We start from the raw sequence: 16,713 nt of genomic DNA, 5'->3' as shown, positions 1-16,713 counted from the left end.
GTGGTCTACCCTTTATTTACTTCAGAGCTGCATGGTCTACTCTTTACTATGGCTGCCGCACCTAGGTTTAAATCCCAGCACCCATCTTCCTTTGCAGCCCCATTTGCGACTCCTCCTACAGTCAGCTACACCTGCCAGCATCCCCGTATTCTTCCAGCTTTACTGGGCTGTCATTGTAAGTCCGGGCAGGTGTGGCCCCATGGCATGGAGCCAATCATCTCCAAGCTCTCACACAGGCCCTGTAACCAGGGGGAGTTGCTTCCCAGTTACATCTTGGGTGGAAGTCACTCCCACCTCCCTGGCTCAAAGCAGGGCCACAGCTATTTAACATATCTATGAAACCAGTTAAAGGTTATAGATATGTTAAATGACTGTGCCAGGGGTTAGCTGCACAGCTGTTGCTACCCAAAACACCTCTGAATGGCTCTGAAAAGGCCTGTGGGGGTGAGGACATCCTACATACATTTTTCTAATATTTCCTGGACACCCTGAGTCCTGGACCCCATCACAAATCCCTTCTTGGGGCCCTCCTCTTGGCTGCACCCTGCTTCATCTCCAGGTGAGAGACAGACAGCTGGGTGTGGGGTTCTGGCCCTGGATCAACAAGGCCCTGCTCACCCCGGGAGGAACTGTTGCTTAAAGCCAAACCATTCCATCTCCGATGATCGACCAAAGTGATTCATAATAATAAAACTAAATGGTAACAACCCGAAGCTCCACTCTCTCAGTTCCTGACTCCCCCTCCCCTCCACTGTCTTTTCCCTTCTTACACTGTTCTTCCTTCCCTGCCACCACCCTCTCTTCCTTCCACGTGAATTTATTGAGGGCTATCATGTGAAAGGTTTGCATGTCAAGCAGAATTTGTCTGACCTTTCAAATCTTCCCTTCTCAGAGAAAGCAGCGTTGTTTCTTCCTAGGTTATTCCCCAAGCCAGAAATCTGTTTGTTATGCAACGCGGTGTTTGTATTTTGTTCAGAGTACATCCTATTTCCTTGTATTGCACTACAGCAAACTCCCTGATAGGAGTTTAAGCTCCTGAAAGACGGAGTTCGTGTTTTATGCATTTGGTATCTTCAGATGTCAATCACAATACTTTACACATATGCTTATATGCTTGTTAGACTAAATTTCAGGGAAAAACTAATGGGCTCAAAATGTGTGTATCTTGTATTGGTTGAGAGAAGACACAAACTTCAACAAAAATGAGTATTGTTTTTAAGTAAATTTCTCATTATATCCAGTTAAACTCAAATAATAGCAACACTGGGCCACCTCCGTACTTTCTTCATATAATGCCAGACTTATTTTGGTTTGGGCAGCCAATAAAATATGCCTGTAAAACTGTTTGCTTGTTGCAAAAACATGGATATTCACTGAAGGTAAAATTGAAGTAGGGCAAGCCTAGAAGAAAAATATTCCATAAATTGAAGTGCCTTAAGAAGCAATTGACAGTAAAGTTATTCTGCAATGTGCAGGTAAAGGCAGATACAAAGCTGAGCCTTTTTTTTTTTTTACAAGTATGGTTTTTGAGGCAATAAACCCATAGAGAGACATATTACACTCGAGGTTACAAATGAAAAATACTTTCATGTACCTTAGATATTTATGTTTCTTAAAGTTACCCATCAGCTAACTTAAGTGGAAGTTTTCAAGTTTTCTCTCAGCAGAGTTCTGGAAGTTACCATCGTTTTAGGGGAGGGGATGAATTAACCTCAGTGACAGCTCAAGAATGTCCATACTGTACGTATGTTAAGGACTAGACAACTTGTGTTTCCTGCATAATAGCCAACGCTCTGACTTTACTTGGAATATATGTTTTGTACTGGTCTATGCCATATACAAATATTTTATACAATATGTGTGTTTGCATATGTTATGATGCTGGGTATGGGAGGTTGAAGAAGTGCCTTAAGAAGCAATTGACAGTAAAGTTATTCTGCAATGTGCAGGTAAAGGCAGATACAAAGCTGAGCCTTTTTTTTTTTTTTACAAGTATGGTTTTTGAGGCAATAAACCCATAGAGAGACATATTACACTCGAGGTTACAAATGAAAAATACTTTCATGTACCTTAGATATTTATGTTTCTTAAAGTTACCCATCAGCTAACTTAAGTGGAAGTTTTCAAGTTTTCTCTCAGCAGAGTTCTGGAAGTTACCATCGAGGCCGCTCATCTTGGAGGTGAGACCATCAAACCCAGAACACACAAAAAAAATGAATTCCAATTAGGGTGTGATTAGACACTATTAACACTTAAGACCTGGCCTTTCACAGACACGGGCATCATCTGTGAGGTGGCTCTGTAGAGGGTCTTAATTCACCACCTGGCCTGAAGAGGAAGGAAGCCATTAAACATGGCACTGTAAGGAGTCCTCAGAAAGGCTACTTACCCACGTGTAGTGCACTTGTAAAAAGTGTAATGTCACGCCCCACAGCTGGACGGTAAACTCCCGAACACAATCTTCTCTTAGCCGTGTCCATGTGAAATCAAAGCACAGGCCTAAAAACTCACAGATTAAATTCAGTCATGTATTGTTTTGTTAGGCTAGAGACAAGTATCAGATAATAAAAATAAATCCTGTTTTTAAAATGTTGACTGTATGCTAATTAATATTCTAATGTTTGACATATATTAATATCATTACTTAACAGATGAGAAAACTAAAGCACAAGGAAATTAGGTAAATTGCATAAGATTATAAAGCTAATAACAGTCCATACTAAATTTTTGCTCCAAACCCCACACCATAAAACACTATAAAACATTATTCATTCTCTCTGCCTTAGTTTCCTCATCTTTAATGATGATATTAATATTAAAAATCTCATAAAATTCTTATGAGGATTAAATGAACTAATCTTTGTAAAGTGTTCAATACAGCTCATGCCACAAAATAAAAGCTGTACAAAAGTCTTACGAAATACAGTATCTGATGTCATGGAAAGCACTTAACAGTTAAAGCTTTAATATAAGGGCTGAATTCTTTTTTTCTTTAATCTAATTGTCTGGACATTGTGTTCTTACATATAGTTCCAGCAGAACAGACGGTGTTGTGCCAGTTTCTTCAGTGATGCCCATTAAATGGGCTCTCCAGATAACCAATATGTGTTTGTTCAAAAACTTGAGTTTGTCCCTACTATTTCTCAGATTTTCCTCAAAAGGTATTTTGAGCTGTACCGGTTTGAGTGGTATTGTTTTGGTTACAACTTGACTGTAACCAAACAGTTTAAATGGAAGTGACTTACTTTCAGTTTATTTATTAGACAGAAGGACCACTAAAGTATTTGTAACCAAAAGACAACAAACTACATAAAACTTAGTACCCACCTTTCTGAGAAACACTGCAATCTCTTTCCTAACCTGCTATGTATCCATTAGCATACAACCCTCGGGCTATATTTTAAGAAATATGGCAAGTTTTAAGGATAACAGAGTAATTTAATTTCCAGGACAAGCATAACAAAAAATGATGACATTTAAGGGAGCAGATGCTGTTAGCTCAAAGACAATTTCGTCTCTTAAAGACTATACAGTAAAAGTTGTGAGAGTGCATTTTAAGATAGTTTTAAATGTGGCATCAGAAGTATTTATTCAAAAACTCTCTTAAGCAAAAGATGTTCTGAAAATGATGAGGGAAAAAAAGGGAAACCTTAGGCATTTGCCTTAAATGGTGTACAGTGGGGTTAATGGGTGGATGAATAGATAGGTAGGTAGATGGATAGACAGATAGATAGACAGACAGACAGACTGACTAGTTAGTAATACATGTACAAATAAAACAATCTTATTGAGATTTTGAACAAAAATAAAGAAAACACACAACGCCTACCTAAGTAGCTTCGGATTTATTTTTACGTTAATGAAGGAAAGCAATTAAATATTTATTCTTGTACCTCCAAATCTGAAGTTATGACCCTGAAAACAGTACTTGATTACTTGACTAGAAGAAGCGTTGCTAGATGAGTTCTGGTGCTGGTTCTGGGATTCCAGAGTAACCACGAGCAACAAATTAAAAATTGATTTGCCTTATTTCATACATTTTTTGGAGATTGGATATATTTAAAGCAACTCCAAGCTGTAAACTTTTGTTTCAAATTGAAATACAAAAACATTTACAACTTTTTATAATTAAAGATACATTGCATATTGTGTCCACTGAAAGAGACTTAAGGGGATGAAGTCGAATTTGAACAGAGACCTAAAATAGATTAAATTGTTTCTCTCAAATCCCCATCCCCAGGAGGCGATTTTTGTTTTATTTGTTATAATGGATCAACCATCTGTGTAGCTTTCCCACCCCCTCTACTTTATAGCAAAACTGTCATAATCTTCAATTAATCCTCCACACTCTCAATAATATCCAATTACGTTTTCATCCCCATATTTTTGCCTTAATTTACTTGCATTAAAGTCATTAGTGGTATACAAATTGCTAACTTTGATAGTCAGTTCCTAGCTCTTATCTTAATCTATCAGCAGTAGATAATGCAGTTTATCACCTATTTCTTTTTACAGTGTTTTCTCCCCTCTGGGACATCATCCAAGCCTGGTTTTCTCCTAACCTCACCCCTTTTTGGCCTCCTTTGCTGGATTCCATAATTCCTTCATGTACAGGTGCTGGCATGACTCAGAACTCTGTCCTCAGAACTTCGCCCTTTTGAAGTGACTTCCTGGGTGATCTCCTGTGTCTCACGGCTTTGAACACCATTAACATACTGATGATTTCCAAATACCTACCTTTAAACTTCACCTTCCCTTTGAACACTACTTCATATGATATCTCCATTTGAATATCCAGTTGCCCACTCAAACTCATAGAACTCTTGACTTCCTTTTCCAACTTGGTACTTCCATCTGTATTTCTCATCTCAACAAATGAAACTTCCTTTTACTCAGCTCCTGAGAACCTGGACCTTGGGATTATCCTTGACTCACTTCTGTTGGTCAAATCCTGTTGGCAAATCCTGTTGGTCAAAACTCCAAAATATGCATTATATCTGGGCACTTATCAGCACCTCTTCTGCAACAATCCTAATTTGAACTATGGTGGTATCTCACGTGTCTGCTGCAATAGCCTCCTAATTGGTCTCCCTGCTCCTGCCTTTGCCCTTTTTAATGTCGTCTTCCTACTGCAGTAGAGTGATCATGCTACTTCCCTGCTTTCAGCCATTCAGTCGTTTCTCATGAAACTTATCATGCATGTCTTATTCTTTGAGAAGGAATCTGGCACAGGAAATATGCCTGTTACAGATGTATCCCAGTCGCCATAGAAGAATACATGAGGATGAACTTGCCCTTTGTATTAGCACACATTATCATTTTTCTATTCCTTACGGTACTTAGCAGCTGTTCATCCTTTCACTATCCTTTCATTCTGAACACAGTTTTTCCATGGGTTTCCCTAAAGATTACTTCCACACACACTACAGATTATTTGTCTTATCATCACCATCTGTAAACTCCTGGTGAGTAAGGCAGGGAGGAAAGTGTAGTGGGGAGCAATGTCAATCACTTGACAATTCAGTGGTCAAAATAACATTGCTAAACTAAAAATAAAGGTCAATGCTATGCCGTTCTCATGTTAATAAATGCTACACATTTGTGTGGCTGAAAATGTTGTCTGAGAATCTCAGCATTGCTAGTGAGTAGAATAATGTAAATTTAGATAAGGTTAAATGTCCCACAACTTGGAGACTGTAGACTTTGGACAATAATTTAGCCGTTGTTTAAAAACAATGTATCTTAGAGGGTAAATACTGACCACTTTGTATAATTCAATGTTTAATATATAATTATTTTAAGATTTTGGGTTACTAATTGAACATAATATATATAGAAGCATGAAAAACAATTCTCTCTTGCACAGTATTTTTTTCAAACATTTATGTCAGTACACCATTTTTGTTAGCTGAGATATTGGGTCACTCTTAAGTCCCTACATTTCTTTATTTGATTATATTCTTTAACCCCAAGTAAAGAACTATGATAACCATTAAGTCACTGTATGTAAGAATCCTCTGTAGCCCTTCATTTTAAAGGAGGAAGTGAGATAGCGAACTAACGTTTATAGTCCATCTATTATGTATGCTGCAATTTGCTGAGAAAACCTAGTGCGTTATTTTATCTAACCATCACACCGATGAAAAAAAAATTGTGACCTCCATTACACAGGGAAGAAACTGAGTCAAAGAGAGAATAATTGACCTACCAAAGTCTGACATCATTGCTGAGGCACAGAGTAGGGCGCCGGATCACAGCAGCCAGGTGTCTGCGGCATTCTTGGGGGCAGTCTTCCTACAAGAGAAAAGAAACATCGCCATACAATTTCAAAGGCCTTTGGCTCTGCTGGACACCATCTTACAGTTGGGGTTGAGAGAGATTGGATTCACTTTTATATTAACCTGTATGACTTGGGTGATAAAATATGCAACACAATTGCTTCTTTCACACCAAACTATTATCCATATCAATTGAATTCCATAATAAGTATCCAAGAAAGAGAAATGGAAATGTACTTTTTCCCACTGAACAGAATACTAGGAACACTATTTCATCTCAGAAAAATCCAGTTACATTCTATTTGAAATGAATGCAGTATACAAAGTCTAGTTTTCAGGAGTGCAATGAACTGTCTCACTAGACAGTGATTCACTGCAGTGGTGAGATGTGTGTGTGTGTGTGTGTGCGACATGTTCCTCCAAAGCTGTTAAACTATTTCTACTAAGCTTTTAACTACAGTATTGAGAAATTTCAATTAACACAAAATTTAGCAACGTGTCATTCTTTAAAAAGAACATGACATATAATGACAATTAATTTCCTAAATTATACTCTAACAATAAAGTGTGTACCTACATTAGTTTCATGCATAATAAAAGCAAAATACATTGTACTCATTGGCCAGTGAACAACGGGCATTATTACATGGAAGAAATTCCTCTTACTACCACAATTTGCCACGTTTCGACTTATAATCATTAGAAGAACTTTAATCTGCCCCTGGGAAAAGGGTTCATTCATTATCTTTTCAGGTTTGCTCAAGGGCCTGGAAACAGGGGGATGTCCTAGATGACCTTTAAAGATCCCTTCTAGTCCTGTGACTCTGAAATAAATTAAAGTTTTATGGCCACATTATGCATAAGCATCAGTGGATCTGGAAGACAATGAGGAGGAAGTGTGTGCTCAGACTCTCCCTCCCAGTATTTATGCTTCCTGTTCATTTCATGCATAACTAATTTCATACAGCAATTGGTAATCGCATCTTGGTAATGACACCACAGGCATCACAAAACAATTGCAATCATGGCTGCAATTCATTGTAACTGCAGCTAAATGCCAGCACTGCAGCGAAAATACCTCCCTGACCCATCCAAAAGTAAAGGGTGAGAAGAACAAAGTATAGCTTCGAAATGGTCACCTTCACTAACTAGCTTTCAGTTCTACATAGTCTGCGTTCCTACTTTTATGGCATTTCCAAGGTCATAATAATGTATTGAGACAGTGAAGCCTGGAAGTTACCCCTGTTTTCCAAAACCAAAAGACACATTCCTTATTTATACTACTCCACCATGCTATTCTGTTTATTTAACTCTTATTTTTTAAAGATTTACTGATGCTTATGCATAATGTGGTAATAAATAAAAGGCTATATATTTTTTCTGTTATGTGTTTCATTGAACCAATAAAAAAATTCAGGGATAAGAAGTAGTTACCGAGACATATTAAGATAGCAACATCAGCGCTCCTTTCTTCCTGGAATTTAACAACAGCCTACACCAGACATACCTGGCAAGTTCATTTGGAATAATACTAACATTATGAATAACTTTCAATTCTCACAAATACACTTGGTTCTATCATTGTATTTTATGATCCTTAAAATCCTGGGATGTCAATCAGGCCAATATTTATTATTTCAAAGTCACAAATAAGGGATTAGACGCCCAAAGATGTAAGTTATGTTTCCGTTGTCATCGGGCTAAGTTCCCCTTATGATGAAACTGACTGACATCTCCTACATGGGGTCTAACAGTCCCAGAGCCCAACACCGTCAGCCAGGGGAACAACCTTGGGCTGGACTACAGTTGCTGGGACACTGAGCCTGGCCCTTCTGTCCTCCAGGCTGATGGGAGCCGTGGTTACCACAGGCTCAGCTGTGCACCCCTTCCTCTGTGATTGTGCAAAGAAGAATATTGTAAGAGTAAAGAGTAGTCATTCTTTCTGATTCTATCTTCCTTTGTTATTAGTTAATACTAAAGGCACTGGTTTTTGTTAAGACATAATTTAAGTGCTTTGACGAGCTTCAAGAACAAGGAGTCACAGCACTCGTTGTTTAATTTTGAAACACTGGAAGCTTTTAGGTGAGGCCACTATAGTTTACTCTAGTCAATACTTTACTAGCCACCAGGAAAGCACAGACCTGTGCACCTATCATATAGCACTAAGATTACTCATTTTAAAACTGTACCTACTCACATTTGATTTAACATGACTACGTTTCATGAGCCTGTGAGCGAACTTGGTCAAGGTAAAATCTCCCCAATTATTAAATGATGTATTGTACTATAAAAATAGCAGCCAGTAACATTTGTGAATAATTACGTCTGAATAATTGTTTCATAGTCATTTGTCTGTTTGTCTGATTGATTATGTTTTACTTTGTCTTCCAAATATACCACATCTGATGCCATAGCGTGGTGCGTCTGAGACCAGACAAATTCACATGGACTATCGAGTCCTGTGGGGGAAAAGGGACAGCACAGCCACTGTCTCAAGGGGAGAGCTCCTCGGAGTACCTTGGCCACTCTCTCCAGAGAAGAGCACCCCAACCCTTATCCTTGACAGGCTTTTCTTTCTTTTCTGGGCACATTACATTGAGGATGGTCCTCATTTACTATGCACAGGTTTGCTTTGGGTGGTTACATTTGACAGAAAACAAAGGAGAGGATGTTGCTAAATACATCAAAAAAGAAGGATATTTGCAAATGTAAAGGGAAAAGTGGTTGAACTGGTTACACTCGTCCTTGGAAGGTGTAGCATAGATTTTAGGAAGTTACTTTAAAGATAAGCATTTGCTGCCTCAATTCAGGGTGAGAGTTTTAGCAAAAGCAAGTCTCAAAGTGGCCTAGGTACAATGCAGGCCTGATTCCCCATGGGGAGAACCTATCCATGGGCGTGGGTTCCGTGTGCCAGACCTCACTTTCACCTTGCTTTCCACTGGCCTTTCCGAATGGGGGCTGGGCCCATGCCACGCAGAACAGTCTCCTATACATAACCATATTTTTAATCAGAAATATATAATCTTTACTAACTTCAGATGTTTCAGAGTATGTGTTTTTTGTTAAATAATAATGACTTTGTAGGTCACTGAATAAATGTATCTGTTAGCAGGCTCATAGGAACAATGCGAGTGCCCCTGGATGACTCAGAGGACCTAGGCCATGTAAGTAACTGTCCACCAACAACTTACTGTTGACCCTGTTTTAAAATGTTGTCAGCAAAAACCCTTCTTCACTGTTTCAGCAGAACAAGACTCAAAAAGGAAAGGGGGAATTGTGATTTTAGAGATAAGTAAACTAGAAAGCACAGACCTACTTTATTCTCTTTAAAAATGGTAAGTGATAAGGGGAAGTAGAGTCTACCTAAAAAAAGAAAACATTGGCTTTTGAATTGTCAAAAATTTATACTAAGTACATTAAATTATTACCCGAAGCAAAAGTATAAGTGAGCTTTGAAGCCAGCCCTCAAGAAAAGTAAAGTCTGGGACTCTGGTCTGCATTAAAGATGCTAAAGTAAATAGAAACATGCTTCGCTCACTACTAAAAAATAGCAAAATTAACGACAAATAAAAGGTTGGGGAAAGAATGAATGAAAACACATTAAAGGAGGATAATTTCAATGTGAGTTTACACATGTTAAATTATTAATAATCGTTAGTCTTTATTGTAATTTCACTATTATGCTTGATATAAATCTGTGGGATCTTGCGTGTGTGTATTTTCAATGAAATTCTGTTACATACGTACTAGAAAACATACTAGAAAACAGTAACATTTCAGAGGAGAAAGCTTGTTCGATTCCCATTACAAACAAGTAGTGTCTTTTTAAAATTGTACAACTTAGAATTCACTAGTCATTCACTCTAAGTTACGTTTTAAATTTAATAACAATTCTTTGAAATTCAACTTGGACATCTTATAATTGTGAAAAATGAATAAATATACCTGCACTGTCTGGACTTGGGTAGAAAGCACATTTTGGCAGAGGTGTAACTACTTCAATTATTAAATCCTCCTTCACTGTATATAAACCATGAAGTTCCAGCAATAATCCTTTGGGAAAAGTCTACTGACTAGTTCTTAGTATAAGTAGAAATAAAATTCTGGCATGAACATTTCAGACTTTCCCTGACATTTGAATTTCAAGAAGAAGATAAAATGCAGCTGCCAATTCATTCACTCAGGGGAAACAAATGCATGCGTTTTTGCTTCCTTTATAACTAAATACTCAACATGTGTTTCTGAAGTAGCCGTTTGATGCTCTTTCTCTCCCATTGTCAGTCTTGGCTTCCAGGATAAGTTTAGAGGACACTGTATTTAAGAGGTAAAGGCAGAGTTGTACATCAGGTTCACCAAAACTTGCCCGGAGAAGTTTATAACAATGATAACTAGTTTTGGATTCCCTCCCTTTGGTAAAGCATGTTTTTCCCTTGTCTTGATAGTGGCTGTGTCGTAAAGCTTCATGAAAACACACAGGAGCACAGACTCGAGGTTAAGGGGAAGCTGTACAAGAGGAATTTTTGGAGAAGTTTGTTTAATCTGCCTAATAGTAAAATGTTCTTCTTCCCTTGTTTGGAAAACCCAAGGCTGCATGAAGTGCTTAGAGGGATTCCACGTGGTCCAGGGATGCTGTGCTATCAGCAGGACGATCAAGACTAATGAAGTCCTTCCTCTGCAAAACCCAACCCTTGCTGCTAATACGACTTTTCCTTTCTATCGCAATTGGTTTGTTTTTGAAATTGTAGAAAGATAGCCTCTTTCACCTGAGACAGATAGCCTCATTCCACAGAAATGCCAATACCTTTTATTTCATTTGTTCCACCGTGGAGCCCTCAGTCTGCTGAGCTCAAATGACATTATGGCATGGTTCCATTTTTCATACTCGAAAGGAATCAACATCGAATCAATAGGAAGCCATGTTTACTCAATAATTAATTAAATTTCCTACAGAAAATGGATGTGCCATAATTTAGTAATCTGTGCTACAAAATGATCCTTTTTTTCTTGTTTTGGCCAAGGTTGTCATCAGCAGCTTCAAAAAGATCAGACAGAAAGCATGAGAAGCTCCTGGGAGAGCGGCACAGGAGGTAGGCACTGGAGAAGCAAGTAAAGACAAATGCTCACTGTACTCAGACCTCTACAGGGGATCTTAATATACTTTAACAACAACTATAAAACAGTCTTCAAAAGGAAATAACATCATAAAAATCAAGGGTAATATCTACTGAGACTCACTCTAATGACAGTCTATCTGGGTTTAGGCTGCTGACACCTTTATTTGACAGTGTCTTTGTGTCCGACAGATACACTGCATACGACAGTGTCTGTGTGACATGTGTGTAGTTAATATTAACTCTCATTAAGCCAGGTCTTACCACAATATATTTTGGGCCATGTTGGTGATGGAAAGAAATGGTTGGAATTTCCCCGAAATCAGTTCCTAAAACTGTTACCTGACATAATCTATTCCAGTGGCCCCCAACATTTTTGGCACCAGAGACCAGTTTCTTGGAAGACAATTTTTCCATGGACCAGGGTGGGGTGGGGGGAGACGAGAGACAGAGCTCAGACTATTATGGGAGTGGAGCCACAGAAGGGGAGGAGGGTGGTTGGGGACCCCTGGTCTATTCAGTCTGAACCTCAGTTGTTTTATTTTGGGTTTTTTTGTGATTCAAATGGGGATAATAACATCAACATTGTGGGTTAGGTTGAAGAATAAATGAGACAGTGTGTGTAAAGTCTCTGGAACATAACAGTGTGTTCAGTGAAGGTTGACTTCTGTTTTGCATCAAACTTCTTCAACTATAAACTAGACTATCTCCAAACATGAAGCCTCATTTCACCACAAATGTGATTCTCCTGATTTTGTGTCATATGTCACAGAAGATTCCCACTGTTACTGGTAGCCCAGTTAAGCTCTTCGGGTTTCTTTCTAAACGCCAACTTCCTGAAGGAGGTCTTTATTAATAAATATTTTATCTCGCCTATTTTATTTTCTCTTGGCCTCCTGTGCTTCACCCCACTGATTACAATTTTTAATATCATATATATTTTTATAATTGTCTGCTTAAACCTATTCCCAGCAAGAACGCCAAATTCACAAGAAAGGGATCTCAGTCTGTTTGATTCAGCACTGTATATTGGGGCCTAGCACACAAGAGACACCAAATATTTGTTAAATAAATAAGTTAACCAAATTAAAACACATCAGTACAATTACATGTCAGAGAAGGGTCAGAGCAAGAAAGAGTTCTTATGCTTTTTTTCACCCCCAAAATCAAAATGTGACATACGCTTTTGTTTTTTAAGGAGCATCATGAGAGAGCTGTACAATATCTCACTCAGTAAGCTTTATTCTTTTAAAATCAATAAGTGTGCTCCAAAGTACACTAGAGAGGTCACAGCGGAAATGGATGCCATCAAGCTGCTGCTGGAGTCGTAAGGGCCAGGCATGCCTCCCCCACATCCTGCTATTCCATGGGGTTGTGAGGTGGCTGTATCTGCTGCTTGGGGAGAACAGTCAATATTTATATTCAGCTTGGATCTCCCGAACATTATTTCATTTTCTAGATAGAGTGCATTTGGCCCCACGAATTTCCCCAGGAGCATCTTTGGTAAAACATGTCAGTAGCCCTCAAGGGAGGGCCATTCATTGCAGTGTGTACAATTCGCCTGTGTCAGAGAACAATCTCTCTAATGACATGATTCATATATACACAGCCTCCCTTTGCTCTTCCAAATGCCTCTATAAAGAAGCAGCAGTGAAATTTAAAAGGTACTTACTTAAAATACAGATTGTTTGCAAAGTATATTAGCTAAAATTCAGCCAAGCCAAACTCAAATAAACTAAGGCCATAAAAGTAATACAATGCTTTATTGTATCTTAAGGCCGGTAGCGTCCTTTGTTAGAAAGCCACCCCAAACAGCCAATCTTTCTGCCTTTCTCTTTAATAGCTAGTAATAAGGAATGCTCAGTAAAGACATGCATCAAATACTCTGCTGTGCATGATTGGAAGAGACAGAAGAACTGTTCTTTGATTTATTCAAGTTGAATCTCCTTTAGCGCATCAAGGGACAATTAGAATTACAGATCGCTCGCTCTTGACTCTCAGCATGTCAAGCAGATGCATTGGATACAGCTAGCTTTACTTCCTTCAGCAGCTGAGAAAAGGACTGGTCGTTGCCAGATCCTTATTAAGATGACATGCATATTAAAGCCAGCCTGATTTCCCAGAGAAAGCCTAGACTCTGGGTCCAAAGCGAACTGGTTTTTAATCCTGGTGCGATTTATTCAATGTTGCCTTAAGCAATTAATCTATATAGCACTGTGAGCCTCAGTTTCCCAACTATAAGTTAGGTAAAATACTTTTGATTTGAATGGTTGCTTCTCAGTCATAGATAACGTATAAAACACGTAGCGCAGCACCTGGATCCTAAGGCATATCCCTTTCCTTTTCTTAAGCACCCTCTTGTCCCCACACCCTAAATCTAAAATAAAAATTAAAAAGATAAAGGATAACAAAACAAGACCCAGCTGGCGATGCTCAGTTGGTTGGGTGTCAATCGGCAAACCTAACTGTTACCTGTTCGATTCTAAGGCAAGACACAGTTTGGGTCCCCAGTCGGGGTGCGTATGGAAGGCAGCCAGTCAATATCCCTCTTCCTCTTTTCCTTCCTCCCTTTCCCTTTCCCTAAAATCAAAACTAAAAATTAAATAATTAGAGAAATAATAACAAAACAACCTTTTCTTCGTTCCATATCTTATAATCACGTTTGTACACTTCTCTGCCTTTCTCATGCAAATTCCTCCGAAAGACAGTTTATTCCATTATTCCATTTAGCCATTTCCTCACTTTCACTGGTTAAGTTAGTTTCTGGCCCTTCAACTCAGGCAAAATTGCTGTCACTGAAGTCAGCAGCAACTTTCTAGTTGTCAAACCCAATGGCTACTCTGCAGTGTTATCTTTCATGAACCCATTCTCTGCTGCATTTGTCAGTACGTTCATTTCTTTAAAATGCTCAACTTACAGTCTTGCCTCCACCTCTCAGCTGTTGCTCTCTGAGGATGCCTCCTCCCCTACCCACCCAGTAAACATTGTGGTTCCTTAGCTTTCTGACTTTAGTCTGTTCTCTTCTGATTCTGTGCACCCTTTTAAGTCATCTCAGTACCCTCATGATTTCTGAAACAAAACTGTACTATAGTAATGATTCTAAAATCTCTATTTCCCCAGCCCATGAGCGTTGGCTTCCAACTTTCATATTCTAGTGTGTGCTGGACTCCGGGACATTCATCCAACATCTTGAACTTATGTCCATCCATTCATTTCTCCTCAAAACTATACTTCCTTCTACACTGTGCTTCCCTTTTAGACCCCAAAGCCTACACTGCTGCCCAAGCTACAGGATGGGAGGCTTTGGCCACTCTTTCTCCATTACTCTCTGTTCCCCAGTGCCCATCAATTGCGAAAGCCCTTGGTTTACCTTCCAAATTTTTTCTCCAAGCTGTTGCCTCCTGTGTGTCTATAATTCCTCTCTTCTCCCGACAAATACAGTTGTGTCCTAACTGCTTGCTCCTCTCAAATCTTCTTTCACATAACTGCCAGAACTACCTATTAAAATGCAAACCTAATTATGTCATTCACCTCTTAAATCCATTTTTTAGCCATCCATTCCTTAGGAAATCAGACCAGCTCGGGCGCTTGACATGACCGTCACTGACTCCATGTCTGCCCTGCCAACCTGCCCCAGCTCATCTCTCACATGTTGAACTTTCGAGGCATTAGTTTGTCACCACTGAACTGCATGCAGTAGGAAAGCTGAATATGTACAGAACCTCTGAACCAGAAATTCTACTCTTAGTAAATAAACTCAACAGAAATATGTTCACCAAAAAATGTTCAAAACAATACATATTCAGAATATTCCTAAACTGCAATCTACTCAAACAATCATGTGCTGTAGAATATATTCAAAAAATTTGGCATATTCATTCAATGGAATATATGAGGTGCTGTGAATGAATAAAAATACAACCACACACAAATTACAGGTGGGTTTAACTCACATAGTAATGAGTAAAAGAAGCCAGATACAAAAGATCCCATCTTATATTAGGTTGGCCAAGAAGTCCATTAGTTTTTTCCATGAAATAAAAGGCATATTTTTTATTTTCACTGATAACTTTATGGATTTGGATTCTTTGAGTATGTTGGCTCTCTCCCGCTATTGACTTCTAGTGGGTAGAGGCCAGGGGTGGTGCTAAACATCTTCCAATGCATAAGACAGCCCCATAGCAAAGAATTATTTGGCCAAAGTGTCAATAGTACCAAGAAACTTCGCAAACCACTTTTGACATGTTTGATTGGTCACAGTATCTTCTTCATACACTGCACAGGTCTTTTTTTTGTTTCAGTTGCATTTTTACCTTCCTTGAAATAATAAAGCATAATACACCAAAAATGTTTTCTTTCACCTTTGATATGAAAGTGGCTGCACAAAAATTCACCAATTTTGATAAGTTTTTTTAAAATGCATGATGCTATGACAGCTGTCACAATACAATCTAACAGAATTGTTTGGAAAGCTAAAGACAACTAAGCATTACTAGAGCCATTATACAGAAAAACTAAACAAATTTTTTGACCAACCCAATACAATCCCAACTATGTAGAGTGCAAACACAGGGGAAATTAAACTGTGGGATTAGTCATAGAATAGGATTCTCCCCAGAGGAAAGAGAAGCACACACCAAACCCTCTAGTGACCGGTCACCTTCCCCAGAGCAGACCTCAGTCCTCTACAATTGTCTGTAAAGTTTCCACGAGCTACTCTCTCACTTCTGGTTCTCTCACGTGCATCCTAGGAGTCTTTTTCTTACTGACTGCCTCAGCATCGATTTTTGTGGCCTATTTTGAAAAACTTCAGCACATGCTTGGCTCAGGACTCTGTCAAAAATGATCATTCTTCAAATATCTACATTTTCTGTTCCCTAATTTTAGTCAGAGTTTTACTACAATGTTGTTGTCCCCAGTGAAGCATCCTGTAGCTTCTTCTGTGACTGCCACTTCCACATGCCCCCTAATACTTTGACATACAACACTGTGGAAGCTTAGGGTGTGTGTGTTGATTTGATATACTTATATATTACAGAATGTCTATCACCATAGCATTAGCTAACACCTCCATCACGCCACATCATTACCCTTTCCTTTTTGTGGTAAGACATTTAAAATCTGCTTTCTCTGTAACTTTCCAGTGCATAATACAGTATTATTAACTATGATCCTCACGCTGTACATCGGACTCCCAGAATGTATTCATATTGTAACTCCAACTTTGCACCTTATGAACAGCAACATCTCCCCTTCCCACCCCTGCCCCCTGGCCTCTGGTGACCACCATTGTCCTCCCCTCCCATGAGTTTGATTTCTTTAGG

The sequence above is a fragment of the Desmodus rotundus genome, chromosome 7 (assembly GCF_022682495.2).
Source record: "Desmodus rotundus isolate HL8 chromosome 7, HLdesRot8A.1, whole genome shotgun sequence".
Classification (NCBI taxonomy): domain Eukaryota; kingdom Metazoa; phylum Chordata; class Mammalia; order Chiroptera; family Phyllostomidae; genus Desmodus; species Desmodus rotundus.
Note: the sequence above shows the minus strand (reverse complement) of the source record.